General features: G+C 46.5%; 1 protein-coding gene across 4 annotated transcripts in view; it reads right to left on the bottom strand.

Annotated features, from left to right (window-relative positions):
• Positions 1–4,889, bottom strand: part of eps8a (EGFR pathway substrate 8a, signaling adaptor) — a 279,677-nt gene extending 274,788 nt beyond the window's left edge. For 3 of the 4 annotated variants that reach the window (XM_071331567.1, XM_071331566.1, XM_071331569.1), the window contains exon 1: positions 4,537–4,889. The gene's annotated coding sequence lies outside the window, so the exon portion shown is untranslated. The remainder of the gene's footprint in view (positions 1–4,536) is intronic. The other variant, XM_071331568.1, reaches the window with a different exon arrangement.
• Between the last annotated feature and the right edge of the window lie 11,062 nt (positions 4,890–15,951).

The following is a 15,951-nucleotide window of genomic DNA, read 5'->3' as shown; positions in this document are numbered from 1 at the left end:
GGTGGGCTGGTAGAACAATAACACAGGGGTCATAGACCTAGAGTGGTGGGCTGGTAGAACAATAACACAGGGGTCATAGACCTAGAGTGGTGGGCTGGCAGAACAATAACACAGGGGTCATAGACCTAGAGTGGTGGGCTGGTAGAACAATAACACAGGGGTCATAGACCTAGAGTGGTGGGCTGGTAGAACAATAACACAGGGGTCATAGACCTAGAGTGGTGGGCTGGTAGAACAATAACACAGGGGTCATAGACCTAGAGTGGTGGGCTGGTAGAACAATAACACAGGGGTCATAGACCTAGAGTGGTGGGCTGGTAGAACAATAACACAGGGGTCATAGACCTAGAGTGGTGGGCTGGTACGACAATAACACAGGGGTCATAGACCTAGAGTGGTGGGCTGGTAGAACAATAACACAGGGGTCATAGACCTAGAGTGGTGGGCTGGTAGAACAATAACACAGGGGTCATAGACCTAGAGTGGTGGGCTGGTAGAACAATAACACAGGGGTCATAGACCTAGAGTGGTGGGCTGGTACAACAATAACACAGGGGTCATAGACCTAGAGTGGGGGGCTGGTAGAACAATAACACAGGGGTCATAGACCTAGAGTGGTGGGCTGGTAGAACAATAACACAGGGGTCATAGACCTAGAGTGGTGGGCTGGTAGAACAATAACACAGGGGTCATAGACCTAGAGTGGTGGGCTGGTAGAACAATAACACAGGGGTCATAGACCTAGAGTGGTGGGCTGGTACGACAATAACACAGGGGTCATAGACCTAGAGTGGTGGGCTGGTAGAACAATAACACAGGGGTCATAGACCTAGAGTGGTGGGCTGGTAGAACAATAACACAGGGGTCATAGACCTAGAGTGGTGGGCTGGTAGAACAATAACACAGGGGTCATAGACCTAGAGTGGTGGGCTGGTACGACAATAACACAGGGGTCATAGACCTAGAGTGGTGGGCTGGCAGAACAATAACACAGGGGTCATAGACCTAGAGTGGTGGGCTGGTAGAACAATAACACAGGGGTCATAGACCTAGAGTGGTGGGCTGGTAGAACAATAACACAGGGGTCATAGACCTAGAGTGGTGGGCTGGTAGAACAATAACACAGGGGTCATAGACCTAGAGTGGTGGGCTGGTAGAACAATAACACAGGGGTCATAGACCTAGAGTGGTGGGCTGGTAGAACAATAACACAGGGGTCATAGACCTAGAGTGGTGGGCTGGTAGAACAATAACACAGGGGTCATAGACCTAGAGTGGTGGGCTGGTAGAACAATAACACAGGGGTCATAGACCTAGAGTGGTGGGCTGGTAGAACAATAACACAGGGGTCATAGACCTAGAGTGGTGGGCTGGTAGAACAATAACACAGGGGTCATAGACCTAGAGTGGTGGGCTGGTAGAACAATAACACAGGGGTCATAGACCTAGAGTGGTGGGCTGGTAGAACAATAACACAGGGGTCATAGACCTAGAGTGGTGGGCTGGTAGAACAATAACACAGGGGTCATAGACCTAGAGTGGTGGGCTGGTAGAACAATAACACAGGGGTCATAGACCTAGAGTGGTGGGCTGGTAGAACAATAACACAGGGGTCATAGACCTAGAGTGGTGGGCTGGTAGAACAATAACACAGGGGTCATAGACCTAGAGTGGTGGGCTGGTAGAACAATAACACAGGGGTCATAGACCTAGAGTGGTGGGCTGGTAGAACAATAACACAGGGGTCATAGACCTAGAGTGGTGGGCTGGTAGAACAATAACACATGGGTCATAGACCTAGAGTGGTGGGCTGGTAGAACAATAACACAGGGGTCATAGACCTAGAGTGGTGGGCTGGTAGAACAATAACACAGGGGTCATAGACCTAGAGTGGTGGGCTGGTAGAACAATAACACAGGGGTCATAGACCTAGAGTGGTGGGCTGGTAGAACAATAACACAGGGGTCATAGACCTAGAGTGGTGGGCTGGTAGAACAATAACACAGGGGTCATAGACCTAGAGTGGTGGGCTGGTAGAACAATAACACAGGGGTCATAGACCTAGAGTGGTGGGCTGGTAGAACAATAACACAGGGGTCATAGACCTAGAGTGGTGGGCTGGTAGAACAATAACACAGGGGTCATAGACCTAGAGTGGTGGGCTGGTAGAACAATAACACAGGGGTCATAGACCTAGAGTGGTGGGCTGGTAGAACAATAACACAGGGGTCATAGACCTAGAGTGGTGGGCTGGTAGAACAATAACACAGGGGTCATAGACCTAGAGTGGTGGGCTGGTAGAACAATAACACAGGGGTCATAGACCTAGAGTGGTGGGCTGGTAGAACAATAACACAGGGGTCATAGACCTAGAGTGGTGGGCTGGTAGAACAATAACACAGGGGTCATAGACCTAGAGTGGTGGGCTGGTAGAACAATAACACAGGGGTCATAGACCTAGAGTGGTGGGCTGGTAGAACAATAACACAGGGGTCATAGACCTAGAGTGGTGGGCTGGTAGAACAATAACACAGGGGTCATAGACCTAGAGTGGTGGGCTGGTAGAACAATAACACAGGGGTCATAGACCTAGAGTGGTGGGCTGGTAGAACAATAACACAGGGGTCATAGACCTAGAGTGGTGGGCTGGTAGAACAATAACACAGGGGTCATAGACCTAGAGTGGTGGGCTGGTAGAACAATAACACAGGGGTCATAGACCTAGAGTGGTGGGCTGGTAGAACAATAACACAGGGGTCATAGACCTAGAGTGGTGGGCTGGTAGAACAATAACACAGGGGTCATAGACCTAGAGTGGTGGGCTGGTAGAACAATAACACAGGGGTCATAGACCTAGAGTGGTGGGCTGGTAGAACAATAACACAGGGGTCATAGACCTAGAGTGGTGGGCTGGTAGAACAATAACACAGGACAGAAGAAGAGAACGGCGTTAGTATGTCGTGAAGCTAATAGCAGTGACGCTTTTACTGTGTAACTCCGGTAGGGCAACATCTGAAAAATAGCGCACTTGGTAACGTTAGCGTGTACCAGTCGGCGAAAGCCAACATCACCCACGACAGAGAACGGTTGATTGTCAAGGGCAATGAATTCCATTATCTTGGCGTTAATGGTTTTCACCTTTTTGAGTTGTCTCGCTGAAATGTTCTGACTCTTTCAAATGACTGCTGGACTTGTTGACTGCTCGATCCACACCGCAGACATTGTGGGGTAGGCTAGGAATGCTGTGTTGCACGTGTAGCGCAAAATTTTCACGTGGCGTCATTACGTCATGTACCTTCGTTATATAGGTATGCGCGGTAGCTTTGACATCGGTTTTTAACATCGCCGTTAAACTAAACATCTGGCCGTTAAACTAGATGTTAGCATTTTGTGCTAATATCGTCCGATTCCGATATGTTCACCGATATATCGTGCATCCCTAGTTATGACATATTACGACGTGGTTATAACCGTGTTATAATGACGCGTGGTGACAAGTAGTGTGACCCCTTTTTCTAATGCAACAAATCATCACATCATGGCGCATGGTTAGGCTACAAATCATGAAATATATTGACCAATTACAGACAGTAGCCTACAAGTAGATAAAATAGAACTCAAATTGAACATGACATTTATTTAAATTATGATTTAAATAGGCCTATCGCCTACTGTTTTTATTTTTATACATCTCGGTTTTAATTTGAAGCATCTTGTCATACTTCGCTTGTTTGCATTAATGTCAAAACCATTGTACACTTTGTTTGTTCTGAAGTTATCTGCGGTCACAGAGAGACGGATAAACCATGTGATTCTATGTCCAGCAGAGATAGTTATCGGCGGTCACAGAGAGACGGATAAACCATGTGATTCTATGTTCAGCAGAGATAGTTATCGGCGGTCACAGAGAGAAGGATAAACCATGTGATTCTATGTCCAGCAGAGATAGTTATCGGCGGTCACAGAGAGAAGGATAAACCATGTGATTCTATGTCCAGCAGAGATAGTTATCGGCGGTCACAGAGAGAAGGATAAACCATGTGATTCTATGTCCAGCAGAGATCTTCTGTGTTTAAAGTGATGCAGGAGGGAAAAGCATCTAACGAGGCACTTACAGGAGCTTTTCAATAACGATGGTTCTTAGGGGAAACAGCTCAGAGATTTACGGATGCTCCTACGAGGATTCTAACGATGTACTAAGCCTTAAAATGCTTTTGGAAAACCGGGGCCCAGGTTGCTACGGTGCAACGGTCTAAGGCGCCGGTCTATACGGTACGGTGATCGAGTTCAATACAGCGCGTTGAATAATAATAAGCCAACACCTTCAAATGAATATCTTGTCAGCGATGCATGCATTATACAGGCTATGATAGGATTCATATTACCTGGTCTTGTAAATAATCAAAGGTGAATCCACCAATCAAGAGTCAATAGGTTACTGTTTTCATACACAGGTAGGACTATATATATATATATATATATATATATATAAGGTGTTTATTTTGTGGGAACAAAGCGAGAGGAGTCTGCACTTACCTGCTGAAAATGGCTTCACAAACCCTCTGTATTAGCGCATGTCACAAGCAGACTCCTATTCTCTCTGGGAAGAATACAACAGACTCCTATTCTCTCTGGGAATAATACAACAGCCCTGAAGAAGTAGTTGACTTCTATCACCTTGGACGTCCGAGCGGCTGGTCGCCGTATCCAGAACCGCCTCGTCCTCTGCGACGCACCTGGCGTCAAAGGTCACGCACAGGCTGGCAAAAAGTAGAAAGTTGCAGGACCGTAGAAAACAGCGTTTGAACATAAACCGGTACGGTACTTCTATTGCAAATGTGTGGTCTGTTTTCATCCAACTAAGATCCGCCTCTCTCTCTCTCCCCGCCTCCTCCCTCTCTCTCTCCCCGCCTCCTCCCTCTCCCTCTCCCTCTCTCTCTCTCTCCCCTCCTCCTTGGTCTGCAGGCACCGTCGCCCTCTACCGCAATCAGGCCGTTTGCGCACGAGCCATACCGTATTCTGATTAATTGTGTGCAGCCCATGGACCTTGCTACAGATCCTGATCCGGGAAGGCGGAAACCGGGAAGGCGGGACCGTGGACCCACCGGGTGTGCAGGTTTTCCAGTGGAGGCTGTTTAGGGGAGTGGGGTTTATAATAATGTCTGGAACGGAGTGGATGGAATGGCATCAAACCATGTGTTTGATGTATTTGATACCATTCCACTAATTCCGCTCCAGCCATTACCAGGAACCCGTCCTTCCAAATTAAAGGTGTCACCAACCTCCTGTGGTTCCAACCCAACAACGAACACGTTGCAGCCAATGAAGAGCTGACTGGCTGAATCAGGTGTTCAGAAGGATGGAAGGTTTTAGTTGAATCAACGTTGTTTCCACATAATTTCAATGAAATGTCGTTGAACCGACGATGAATAGACGTCGGCTCGACGTCTGTGCCCAGTGGGCTAGATGAAACATCTCTCTATGTGTCTTCAACCATTTACACAGACAACTTCCCAATGAACGTTCTGGGCCCCAATTTCCCAGAAGCATTTTAAGGCTAAACGTATCGTTGGATCCTTTATAGGAGCATCGTTTAATCTCTGCGCTGTTTCCTAAAACCATCGGTAATAATGTGGCACTTGAAAACGCGCATCTGCCTCCACTTGTAGAACAGCTAAATGCGTCTTTAGATTATGTTTTTTTGCGCGGTCCCGCGTCACTTTATACACAAAAGCCTACGATAAACATAGAATTATATGGTTTATCCGTCTCTCTGTGACCGCCGATAACTTCGGAACAAAGTTAACTACAAATACAAGTTACTTACATTTTCCTACCTGTGAGCTACTCTGTAATTTGTTGCAATTTATTTCGTGTGCGCAATGAAGTGTCAAATCTGGGTTTCAGTGAATGTTTATTGGGGTAGCCTAAGCATGAAAATAAACCACCTCAATATTTTCGAATGTAGGTGGTAATATCTCTCTAGGCGCAGATCGTCGTCAGTTTTACCATTAATTAACTAGGCGAGTCAGTTAAAAACATTGTTAAATAATTATATTAAGGAAAGATTTGAATGGAGATGGCTGATCTGAGAGTAGCTGCCTTTCTTTCCAACCTTTCAGTCTGGACACATGATCCGATGACGCCCTTAGCGACGGGTAGTTACCCTTAGCGACCGGTAGTTACCCTTAGCGACCGGTAGTTACCTCTGCGTGGTCTTTTGGGAAACGCATGTTACATCTTCGCTGTTGTGGGAGGAAAGATGCATCACTAAAACATTGGGGAAACCGGGCCCTGGACACACAAGTTCCATATTCTTTAGTAACAATATAAGACCACTAGAGGTCCACATCACATCACAGTAAGTAGAGGTCCTCATCACAGGAAGTAGAGGTCCTCATCACAGGAAGTAGAGGTCATCATCACAGGAAGTAGAGGTCGTCAACACAGGAAGTAGAGGTCCTCATCACAGGAAGCAGAGGTCCTCATCACATGAAGTAGAGGTCCTCATCACAGGAAGTAGAGGTCCTCATCACAGTAAGTAGAGGTCCACATCACATCACAGTAAGTAGAGGTCCTCATCACAGGAAGCAGAGGTCCTCATCACAGGAAGTAGAGGTCCTCATCACAGTAAGTAGAGGTCCACATCACATCACAGTAAGTAGAGGTCCTCATCACAGTAAGTAGAGGTTCTCATCACATCACAGTAAGTAGAGGTCCACATCACATCACAGTAAGTAGAGGTCCACATCACATCACAGTAAGTAGAGGTCCTCATCACATCACAGTAAGTAGAGGTCCACATCACATCACAGTAAGTATAGGTCCACATCACATCACAGTAAGTATAGGTCCTCATCACATCACAGTAAGTAGAGGTCCACATCACATCACAGTAAGTAGAGGTCCACATCACATCACAGTAAGTAGAGGTCCTCATCACATCACAGTAAGTAGAGGTCCACATCACATCACAGTAAGTATAGGTCCTCATCACATCACAGTAAGTAGAGGTCCACATCACATCACAGTAAGTAGAGGTCCTCATCACATCACAGTAAGTAGAGGTCCACATCACATCACAGTAAGTAGAGGTCCTCATCACATCACAGTAAGTAGAGGTCCTCATCACATCACAGTAAGTAGAGGTCCACATCACATCACAGTAAGTAGAGGTCCTCATCACATCACAGTAAGTAGAGGTCCACATCACATCACAGTAAGTAGAGGTCCACATCACATCACAGTAAGTAGAGGTCCACATCACATCACAGTAAGTAGAGGTCCACATCACATCACAGTAAGTATAGGTCCTCATCACATCACAGTAAGTAGAGGTCCTCATCACATCACAGTAAGTAGAGGTCCTCATCACATCACAGTAAGTAGAGGTCCTCATTACATCACAGTAAGTAGAGGTCCTCATCACATCACAGTAAGTAGAGGTCCTCATCACATCACAGTAAGTAGAGATCCTCATCACATCACAGTAAGTATAGGTCCTCATCACATCGCAGTAAGTAGAGGTCCTCATCACATCACAGTAAGTAGAGGTCCTCATCACATCACAGTAAGTAGAGGTCCTCATCACATCGCAGTAAGTAGAGGTCCTCATCACAGTAAGTAGAGGTCGTCAACACATCATAGTAGAGGCCATAGACCTATCATAACTGTAGAGGGATAGAGGCAGGGTTCAACCATAGACCTATCATAACTGTAGAGGCCTAGAGGCAGGGTTCAACCATAGACCTATCATAACTGTAGAGGGATAGATGCAGGGTTCAACCATAGACCTATCATAACTGTAGAGGCCTAGAGGCAGGGTTCAACTATAGACCTATCATAACTGTAGAGGCCTAGAGGCAGGGTTCAACCATAGACCTATCATAACTGTAGAGTGCTAGAGGCAGGTTCAACCATAGACCTATCATAACTGTAGAGGGCTGGAGGCAGGGTTCAACCATAGACCTATCATAACTGTAGAGGCTAGAGGCAGGGTTCAACCATAGACATATCATAACTGTAGAGGGATAGAGGCAGGGTTCAACCATAGACCTATCATAACTGTAGAGGCTAGAGGCAGGGTTCAACCATAGACCTATCATAACTGTAGAGGGCAAGAGGCAGGGTTCAACCATAGACCTATCATAACTGTAGAGGCTGGAGGCAGGGTTCAACCATAGACCTATCATAACTGTAGAGGCTAGAGGCAGGGTTCAACCATAGACCTATCATAACTGTAGAGGGCTAGAGGCAGGGTTCAACCATAGACCTATCATAACTGTAGAGGGATAGAGGCAGGGTTTAACCATAGACCTATCATAACTGTAAAGGACTAGAGGCAGGGTTCAACCATAGACCTATCATAACTGTAGAGGGATAGAGGCAGGGTTCAACCATAGACCTATCATAACTGTAGAGGGATAGAGGCAGGGTTCAACCATAGACCTATCGTAACTGTAGAGGGATAGAGGCAGGGTTCAACCATAGACCTATCGTAACTGTAGAGGGATAGAGGCAGGTTCAACCATAGACCTATCATAACTGTAGAGGGATAGAGGCAGGGTTCAACCATAGACCTATCATAACTGTAGAGGGATAGAGGCAGGGTTCAACCATAGACCTATCATAACTGTAGAGGACTAGAGGCAGGGTTCAACCATAGACCTATCATAACTGTAGAGGACTAGAGGCAGGGTTCAACCATAGACCTATCATAACTGTAGAGGGCTAGAGGCAGGGTTCAACTATAGACCTATCATAACTGTAGAGGGATAGAGGCAGGGTTCAACCATAGACCTATCATAACTGTAGATGACTAGAGGCAGGGTTCAACCATAGACCTATCATAACTGTAGAGGGATAGAGGCAGGGTTCAACCATAGACCTATCATAACTGTAGAGGGATAGAGGCAGGGTTCAACCATAGACCTATCATAACTGTAGAGGCCTGGAGGCAGGGTTCAACCATAGACCTATCATAACTGTAGAGGGCTAGAGGCAGGGTTCAACCATAGACCTATCATAACTGTAGAGGGATAGAGGCAGGGTTCAACCATAGACCTATCATAACTGTAGAGGGATAGAGGCAGGGTTCAACCATAGACCTATCATAACTGTAGAGGGCTGGAGGCAGGGTTCAACCATAGACCTATCATAACTGTAGAGGGCTGGAGGCAGGGTTCAACCATAGACCTATCATAACTGTAGAGGGCTGGAGGCAGGGTTCAACCATAGACCTATCATAACTGTAGAGGGCTGGCGGCAGGGTTCAACCATAGACCTATCATAACTGTAGAGGGCTGGAGGCAGGGTTCAACCATAGACCTATCATAACAGTAGAGGACTAGAGGCAGGGTTCAACCATAGACCTATCATAACTGTAGAGGGATAGAGGCAGGGTTCAACCATAGACCTATCATAACTGTAGAGGGCTAGAGGCAGGTTCAACCATAGACCTATCATAACTGTAGAGGCCTAGAGGCAGGGTTCAACCATAGACCTATCATAACTGTAGAGGGATAGAGGCAGGGTTCAACCATAGACCTATCATAACTGTGGAGGGCTAGAGGCAGGGTTCAACCATAGACCTATCATAACTGTAGAGGACTAGAGGCAGGGTTCAACCATAGACCTATCAGAACTGTAGAGGGATAGAGGCAGGGTTCAACCATAGACCTATCATAACTGTAGAGGGATAGAGGCAGGTTCAACCATAGACCTATCATAACTGTAGAGGGATAGAGGCAGGGTTCAACCATAGACCTATAATAACTGTAGAGGGCCGGAGGCAGGGTTCAACCATAGACCTATCATAACTGTAGAGGACTAGAGGCAGGGTTCAACCATAGACCTATCATAACTGTAGAGGACTAGAGGCAGGGTTCAACCATAGACCTATCATAACTGTAGAGGGCTAGAGGCAGGTTCAACCATAGACCTATCATAACTGTAGAGGGCTGGAGGCAGGGTTCAACCATAGACCTATCATAACTGTAGAGGCTAGAGGCAGGGTTCAACCATAGACCTATCATAACTGTAGAGGACTAGAGGCAGGTTTCAACCATAGACCTATCATAACTGTAGAGGGATAGAGGCAGGGTTCAACCATAGACCTATCATAACTGTAGAGGACTAGAGGCAGGGTTCAACCATAGACCTATCATAACTGTAGAGGACTAGAGGCAGGGTTCAACCATAGACCTATCATAACTGTAGAGGACTAGAGGCAGGGTTCAACCATAGACCTATCATAACTGTAGAGGACTAGAGGCAGGGTTCAACCATAGACCTATCATAACTGTAGAGGGCTAGAGGCAGGGTTCAACTATAGACCTATCATAACTGTAGAGGCCTAGAGGCAGGGTTCAACCATAGACCTATCATAACTGTAGAGGGCTAGAGGCAGGGTTCAACCATAGACCTATCATAACTGTAGAGGGATAGAGGCAGGGTTCAACCATAGACCTATCATAACTGTAGAGGGCTGGAGGCAGGGTTCAACCATAGACCTATCATAACTGTAGAGGGCTAGAGGCAGGGTTCAACCATAGACTAATCATAACTGTAGAGGGCTAGAGGCAGGGTTCAACCATAGACCTATCATAACTGTAGAGGGCTAGAGGCAGGGTTCAACCATAGACCTATCATAACTGTAGAGGGCTAGAGGCAGGGTTCAACTATAGACCTATCATAACTGTAGAGGGATAGAGGCAGGGTTCAACCATAGACCTATCATAACTGTAGAGGACTAGAGGCAGGGTTCAACCATAGACCTATCATAACTGTAGAGGACTAGAGGCAGGGTTCAACCATAGACCTATCATAACTGTAGAGGACTAGAGGCAGGGTTCAACCATAGACCTATCATAACTGTAGAGGGCTAGAGGCAGGGTTCAACTATAGACCTATCATAACTGTAGAGGCCTAGAGGCAGGGTTCAACCATAGACCTATCATAACTGTAGAGGGCTAGAGGCAGGGTTCAACCATAGACCTATCATAACTGTAGAGGGATAGAGGCAGGGTTCAACCATAGACCTATCATAACTGTAGAGGGCTGGAGGCAGGGTTCAACCATAGACCTATCATAACTGTAGAGGGCTAGAGGCAGGGTTCAACCATAGACTAATCATAACTGTAGAGGGCTAGAGGCAGGGTTCAACCATAGACCTATCATAACTGTAGAGGGCTAGAGGCAGGGTTCAACCATAGACCTATCATAACTGTAGAGGCTAGAGGCAGGGTTCAACCATAGACCTATCATAACTGTAGAGGGCTGGAGGCAGGGTTCAACCATAGACCTATCATAACTGTAGAGGGATAGAGGCAGGGTTCAACCATAGACCTATCATAACTGTAGAGGACTAGAGGCAGGGTTCAACCATAGACCTATCATAACTGTAGAGGGATAGAGGCAGGGTTCAACCATAGACCTATCATAACTGTAGAGGGATAGAGGAAGGGTTCAACCATAGACCTATCATAACTGTAGAGGGCTGGAGGCAGGGTTCAACCATAGACCTATCATAACTGTAGAGGGATAGAGGCAGGGTTCAACCATAGACCTATCATAACTGTAGAGGGATAGAGGCAGGGTTCAACCATAGACCTATCATAACTGTAGAGGGCTGGAGGCAGGGTTCAACCATAGACCTATCATAACTGTAGAGGGCTGGAGGCAGGGTTCAACCATAGACCTATCATAACTGTAGAGGGCTGGAGGCAGGGTTCAACCATAGACCTATCATAACTGTAGAGGGCTGGAGGCAGGGTTCAACCATAGACCTATCATAACTGTAGAGGGCTAGAGGCAGGGTTCAACCATAGACCTATCATAACTGTAGAGGGATAGAGGCAGGGTTCAACCATAGACCTATCATAACTGTAGAGGGATAGAGGCAGGGTTCAACCATAGACTTTTCATAACTGTAGAGGGCTAGAGGCAGGGTTCAACCATAGACCTATCATAACTGTAGAGGGATAGAGGCAGGGTTCAACCATAGATCTATCATAACTGTAGAGGGATAGAGGCAGGGTTCAACCATAGACCTATCATAACTGTAGAGGGCTAGAGGCAGGGTTCAACCATAGACCTATCATAACTGTAGAGGGATAGAGGCAGGGTTCAACCATAGACCTATCATAACTGTAGAGGGATAGAGGCAGGGTTCAACCATAGACCTATCATAACTGTAAAAGGATAGAGGCAGGGTTCAACCATAGACCTATCATAACTGTAGAGGGATAGAGGCAGGGTTCAACCATAGACCTATCATAACTGTAGAGGCTAGAGGCAGGGTTCAACCATAGACCTATCATAACTGTAGAGGCTAGAGGCTATGTTCAACCATAGACCTATCATAACTGTAGAGGGCTAGAGGCAGGGTTCAACCATAGACCTATCATAACTGTAGAGGGATAGAGGCAGGGTTCAACCATAGACCTATCATAACTGTAGAGGGCTGGAGGCAGGGTTCAACCATAGACCTATCATAACTGTAGAGGGCTGGAGGCAGGGTTCAACCATAGACCTATCATAACTGTAGAGGGCTGGAGGCAGGGTTCAACCATAGACCTATCATAACTGTAGAGGGCTGGAGGCAGGGTTCAACCATAGACCTATCATAACTGTAGAGGGCTGGAGGCAGGGTTCAACCATAGACCTATCATAACTGTAGAGGACTAGAGGCAGGGTTCAACCATAGACCTATCATAACTGTAGAGGACTAGAGGCAGAGTTCAACCATAGACCTATCAGAACTGTAGAGGGATAGAGGCAGGGTTCAACCATAGACCTATCATAACTGTAGAGGGATAGAGGCAGGTTCAACCATAGACCTATCATAACTGTAGAGGGATAGAGGCAGGGTTCAACCATAGACCTATCATAACTGTAGATGACTAGAGGCAGGGTTCAACCATAGACCTATCATAACTGTAGAGGGCTAGAGGCAGGTTCAACCATAGACCTATCATAACTGTAGAGGGCTGGAGGCAGGGTTCAACCATAGACCTATCATAACTGTAGAGGCTAGAGGCAGGGTTCAACCATAGACCTATCATAACTGTAGAGGACTAGAGGCAGGGTTCAACCATAGACCTATCATGACTGTAGAGGGATAGAGGCAGGGTTCAACCATAGACCTATCATAACTGTAGAGGGATAGAGGCAGGGTTCAACCATAGACCTATCCTAACTGTAGAGGACTAGAGTCAGGGTTCATCCATAGACCTATCATAACTGTAGAGGACTAGAGGCAGGGTTCAACCATAGACCTATCATAACTGTAGAGGACTAGAGGCAGGGTTCAACCATAGACCTATCATAACTGTAGAGGACTAGAGGCAGGGTTCAACCATAGACCTATCATAACTGTAGAGGGCTAGAGGCAGGGTTCAACTATAGACCTATCATAACTGTAGAGGCCTAGAGGCAGGGTTCAACCATAGACCTATCATAACTGTAGAGGGCTAGAGGCAGGGTTCAACCATAGACCTATCATAACTGTAGAGGGATAGAGGCAGGGTTCAACCATAGACCTATCATAACTGTAGAGGGCTGGAGGCAGGGTTCAACCATAGACCTATCATAACTGTAGAGGACTAGAGGCAGGGTTCAACCATAGACCTATCATAACTGTAGAGGGATAGAGGCAGGGTTCAACCATAGACCTATCATAACTGTAGAGGGATAGAGGAAGGGTTCAACCATAGACCTATCATAACTGTAGAGGGCTGGAGGCAGGGTTCAACCATAGACCTATCATAACTGTAGAGGGATAGAGGCAGGGTTCAACCATAGACCTATCATAACTGTAGAGGGATAGAGGCAGGGTTCAACCATAGACCTATCATAACTGTAGAGGGCTGGAGGCAGGGTTCAACCATAGACCTATCATAACTGTAGAGGGCTGGAGGCAGGGTTCAACCATAGACCTATCATAACTGTAGAGGGCTGGAGGCAGGGTTCAACCATAGACCTATCATAACTGTAGAGGGCTAGAGGCAGGGTTCAACCATAGACCTATCATAACTGTAGAGGGATAGAGGCAGGGTTCAACCATAGACCTATCATAACTGTAGAGGGCTGGAGGCAGGGTTCAACCATAGACCTATCATAACTGTAGAGGGCTAGAGGCAGGGTTCAACCATAGACTAATCATAACTGTAGAGGGCTAGAGGCAGGGTTCAACCATAGACCTATCATAACTGTAGAGGGCTAGAGGCAGGGTTCAACCATAGACCTATCATAACTGTAGAGGGCTAGAGGCAGGGTTCAACTATAGACCTATCATAACTGTAGAGGGATAGAGGCAGGGTTCAACCATAGACCTATCATAACTGTAGATGACTAGAGGCAGGGTTCAACCATAGACCTATCATAACTGCATATGCTATCATAACTGTAGAGGGATAGAGGCAGGGTTCAACTATAGACCTATCATAACTGTAATATGATGTAGGCAGGGTTGAACCATAGACCTGATTCATAACTGTAGAGGACTAGAGGCAGGGTTCAACCATAGACCTATCATAACTGTAGAGGACTAGAGGCAGGGTTCAACCATAGACCTATCATAACTGTAGAGGACTAGAGGCAGGGTTCAACCATAGACCTATCATAACTGTAGAGGGCTAGAGGCAGGGTTCAACTATAGACCTATCATAACTGTAGAGGCCTAGAGGCAGGGTTCAACCATAGACCTATCATAACTGTAGAGGGCTAGAGGCAGGGTTCAACCATAGACCTATCATAACTGTAGAGGGATAGAGGCAGGGTTCAACCATAGACCTATCATAACTGTAGAGGGCTGGAGGCAGGGTTCAACCATAGACCTATCATAACTGTAGAGGGCTAGAGGCAGGGTTCAACCATAGACTAATCATAACTGTAGAGGGCTAGAGGCAGGGTTCAACCATAGACCTATCATAACTGTAGAGGGCTAGAGGCAGGGTTCAACCATAGACCTATCATAACTGTAGAGGCTAGAGGCAGGGTTCAACCATAGACCTATCATAACTGTAGAGGGCTGGAGGCAGGGTTCAACCATAGACCTATCATAACTGTAGAGGGATAGAGGCAGGGTTCAACCATAGACCTATCATAACTGTAGAGGGATAGAGGCAGGGTTCAACCATAGACCTATCATAACTGTAGAGGGATAGAGGAAGGGTTCAACCATAGACCTATCATAACTGTAGAGGGCTGGAGGCAGGGTTCAACCATAGACCTATCATAACTGTAGAGGGATAGAGGCAGGGTTCAACCATAGACCTATCATAACTGTAGAGGGATAGAGGCAGGGTTCAACCATAGACCTATCATAACTGTAGAGGGCTGGAGGCAGGGTTCAACCATAGACCTATCATAACTGTAGAGGGCTGGAGGCAGGGTTCAACCATAGACCTATCATAACTGTAGAGGGCTGGAGGCAGGGTTCAACCATAGACCTATCATAACTGTAGAGGGCTGGAGGCAGGGTTCAACCATAGACCTATCATAACTGTAGAGGGCTAGAGGCAGGGTTCAACCATAGACCTATCATAACTGTAGAGGGATAGAGGCAGGGTTCAACCATAGACCTATCATAACTGTAGAGGGATAGAGGCAGGGTTCAACCATAGACTTTTCATAACTGTAGAGGGCTAGAGGCAGGGTTCAACCATAGACCTATCATAACTGTAGAGGGATAGAGGCAGGGTTCAACCATAGATCTATCATAACTGTAGAGGGATAGAGGCAGGGTTCAACCATAGACCTATCATAACTGTAGAGGGCTAGAGGCAGGGTTCAACCATAGACCTATCATAACTGTAGAGGGATAGAGGCAGGGTTCAACCATAGACCTATCATAACTGTAGAGGGATAGAGGCAGGGTTCAACCATAGACCTATCATAACTGTAAAAGGATAGAGGCAGGGTTCAACCATAGACCTATCATAACTGTAG

The sequence above is a fragment of the Salvelinus alpinus genome, chromosome 11 (genome assembly GCF_045679555.1).
Source record: "Salvelinus alpinus chromosome 11, SLU_Salpinus.1, whole genome shotgun sequence".
NCBI classification, from domain to species: domain Eukaryota; kingdom Metazoa; phylum Chordata; class Actinopteri; order Salmoniformes; family Salmonidae; genus Salvelinus; species Salvelinus alpinus.
Note: the sequence above shows the minus strand (reverse complement) of the source record. Positions and strands in the feature narration are given on the sequence as shown.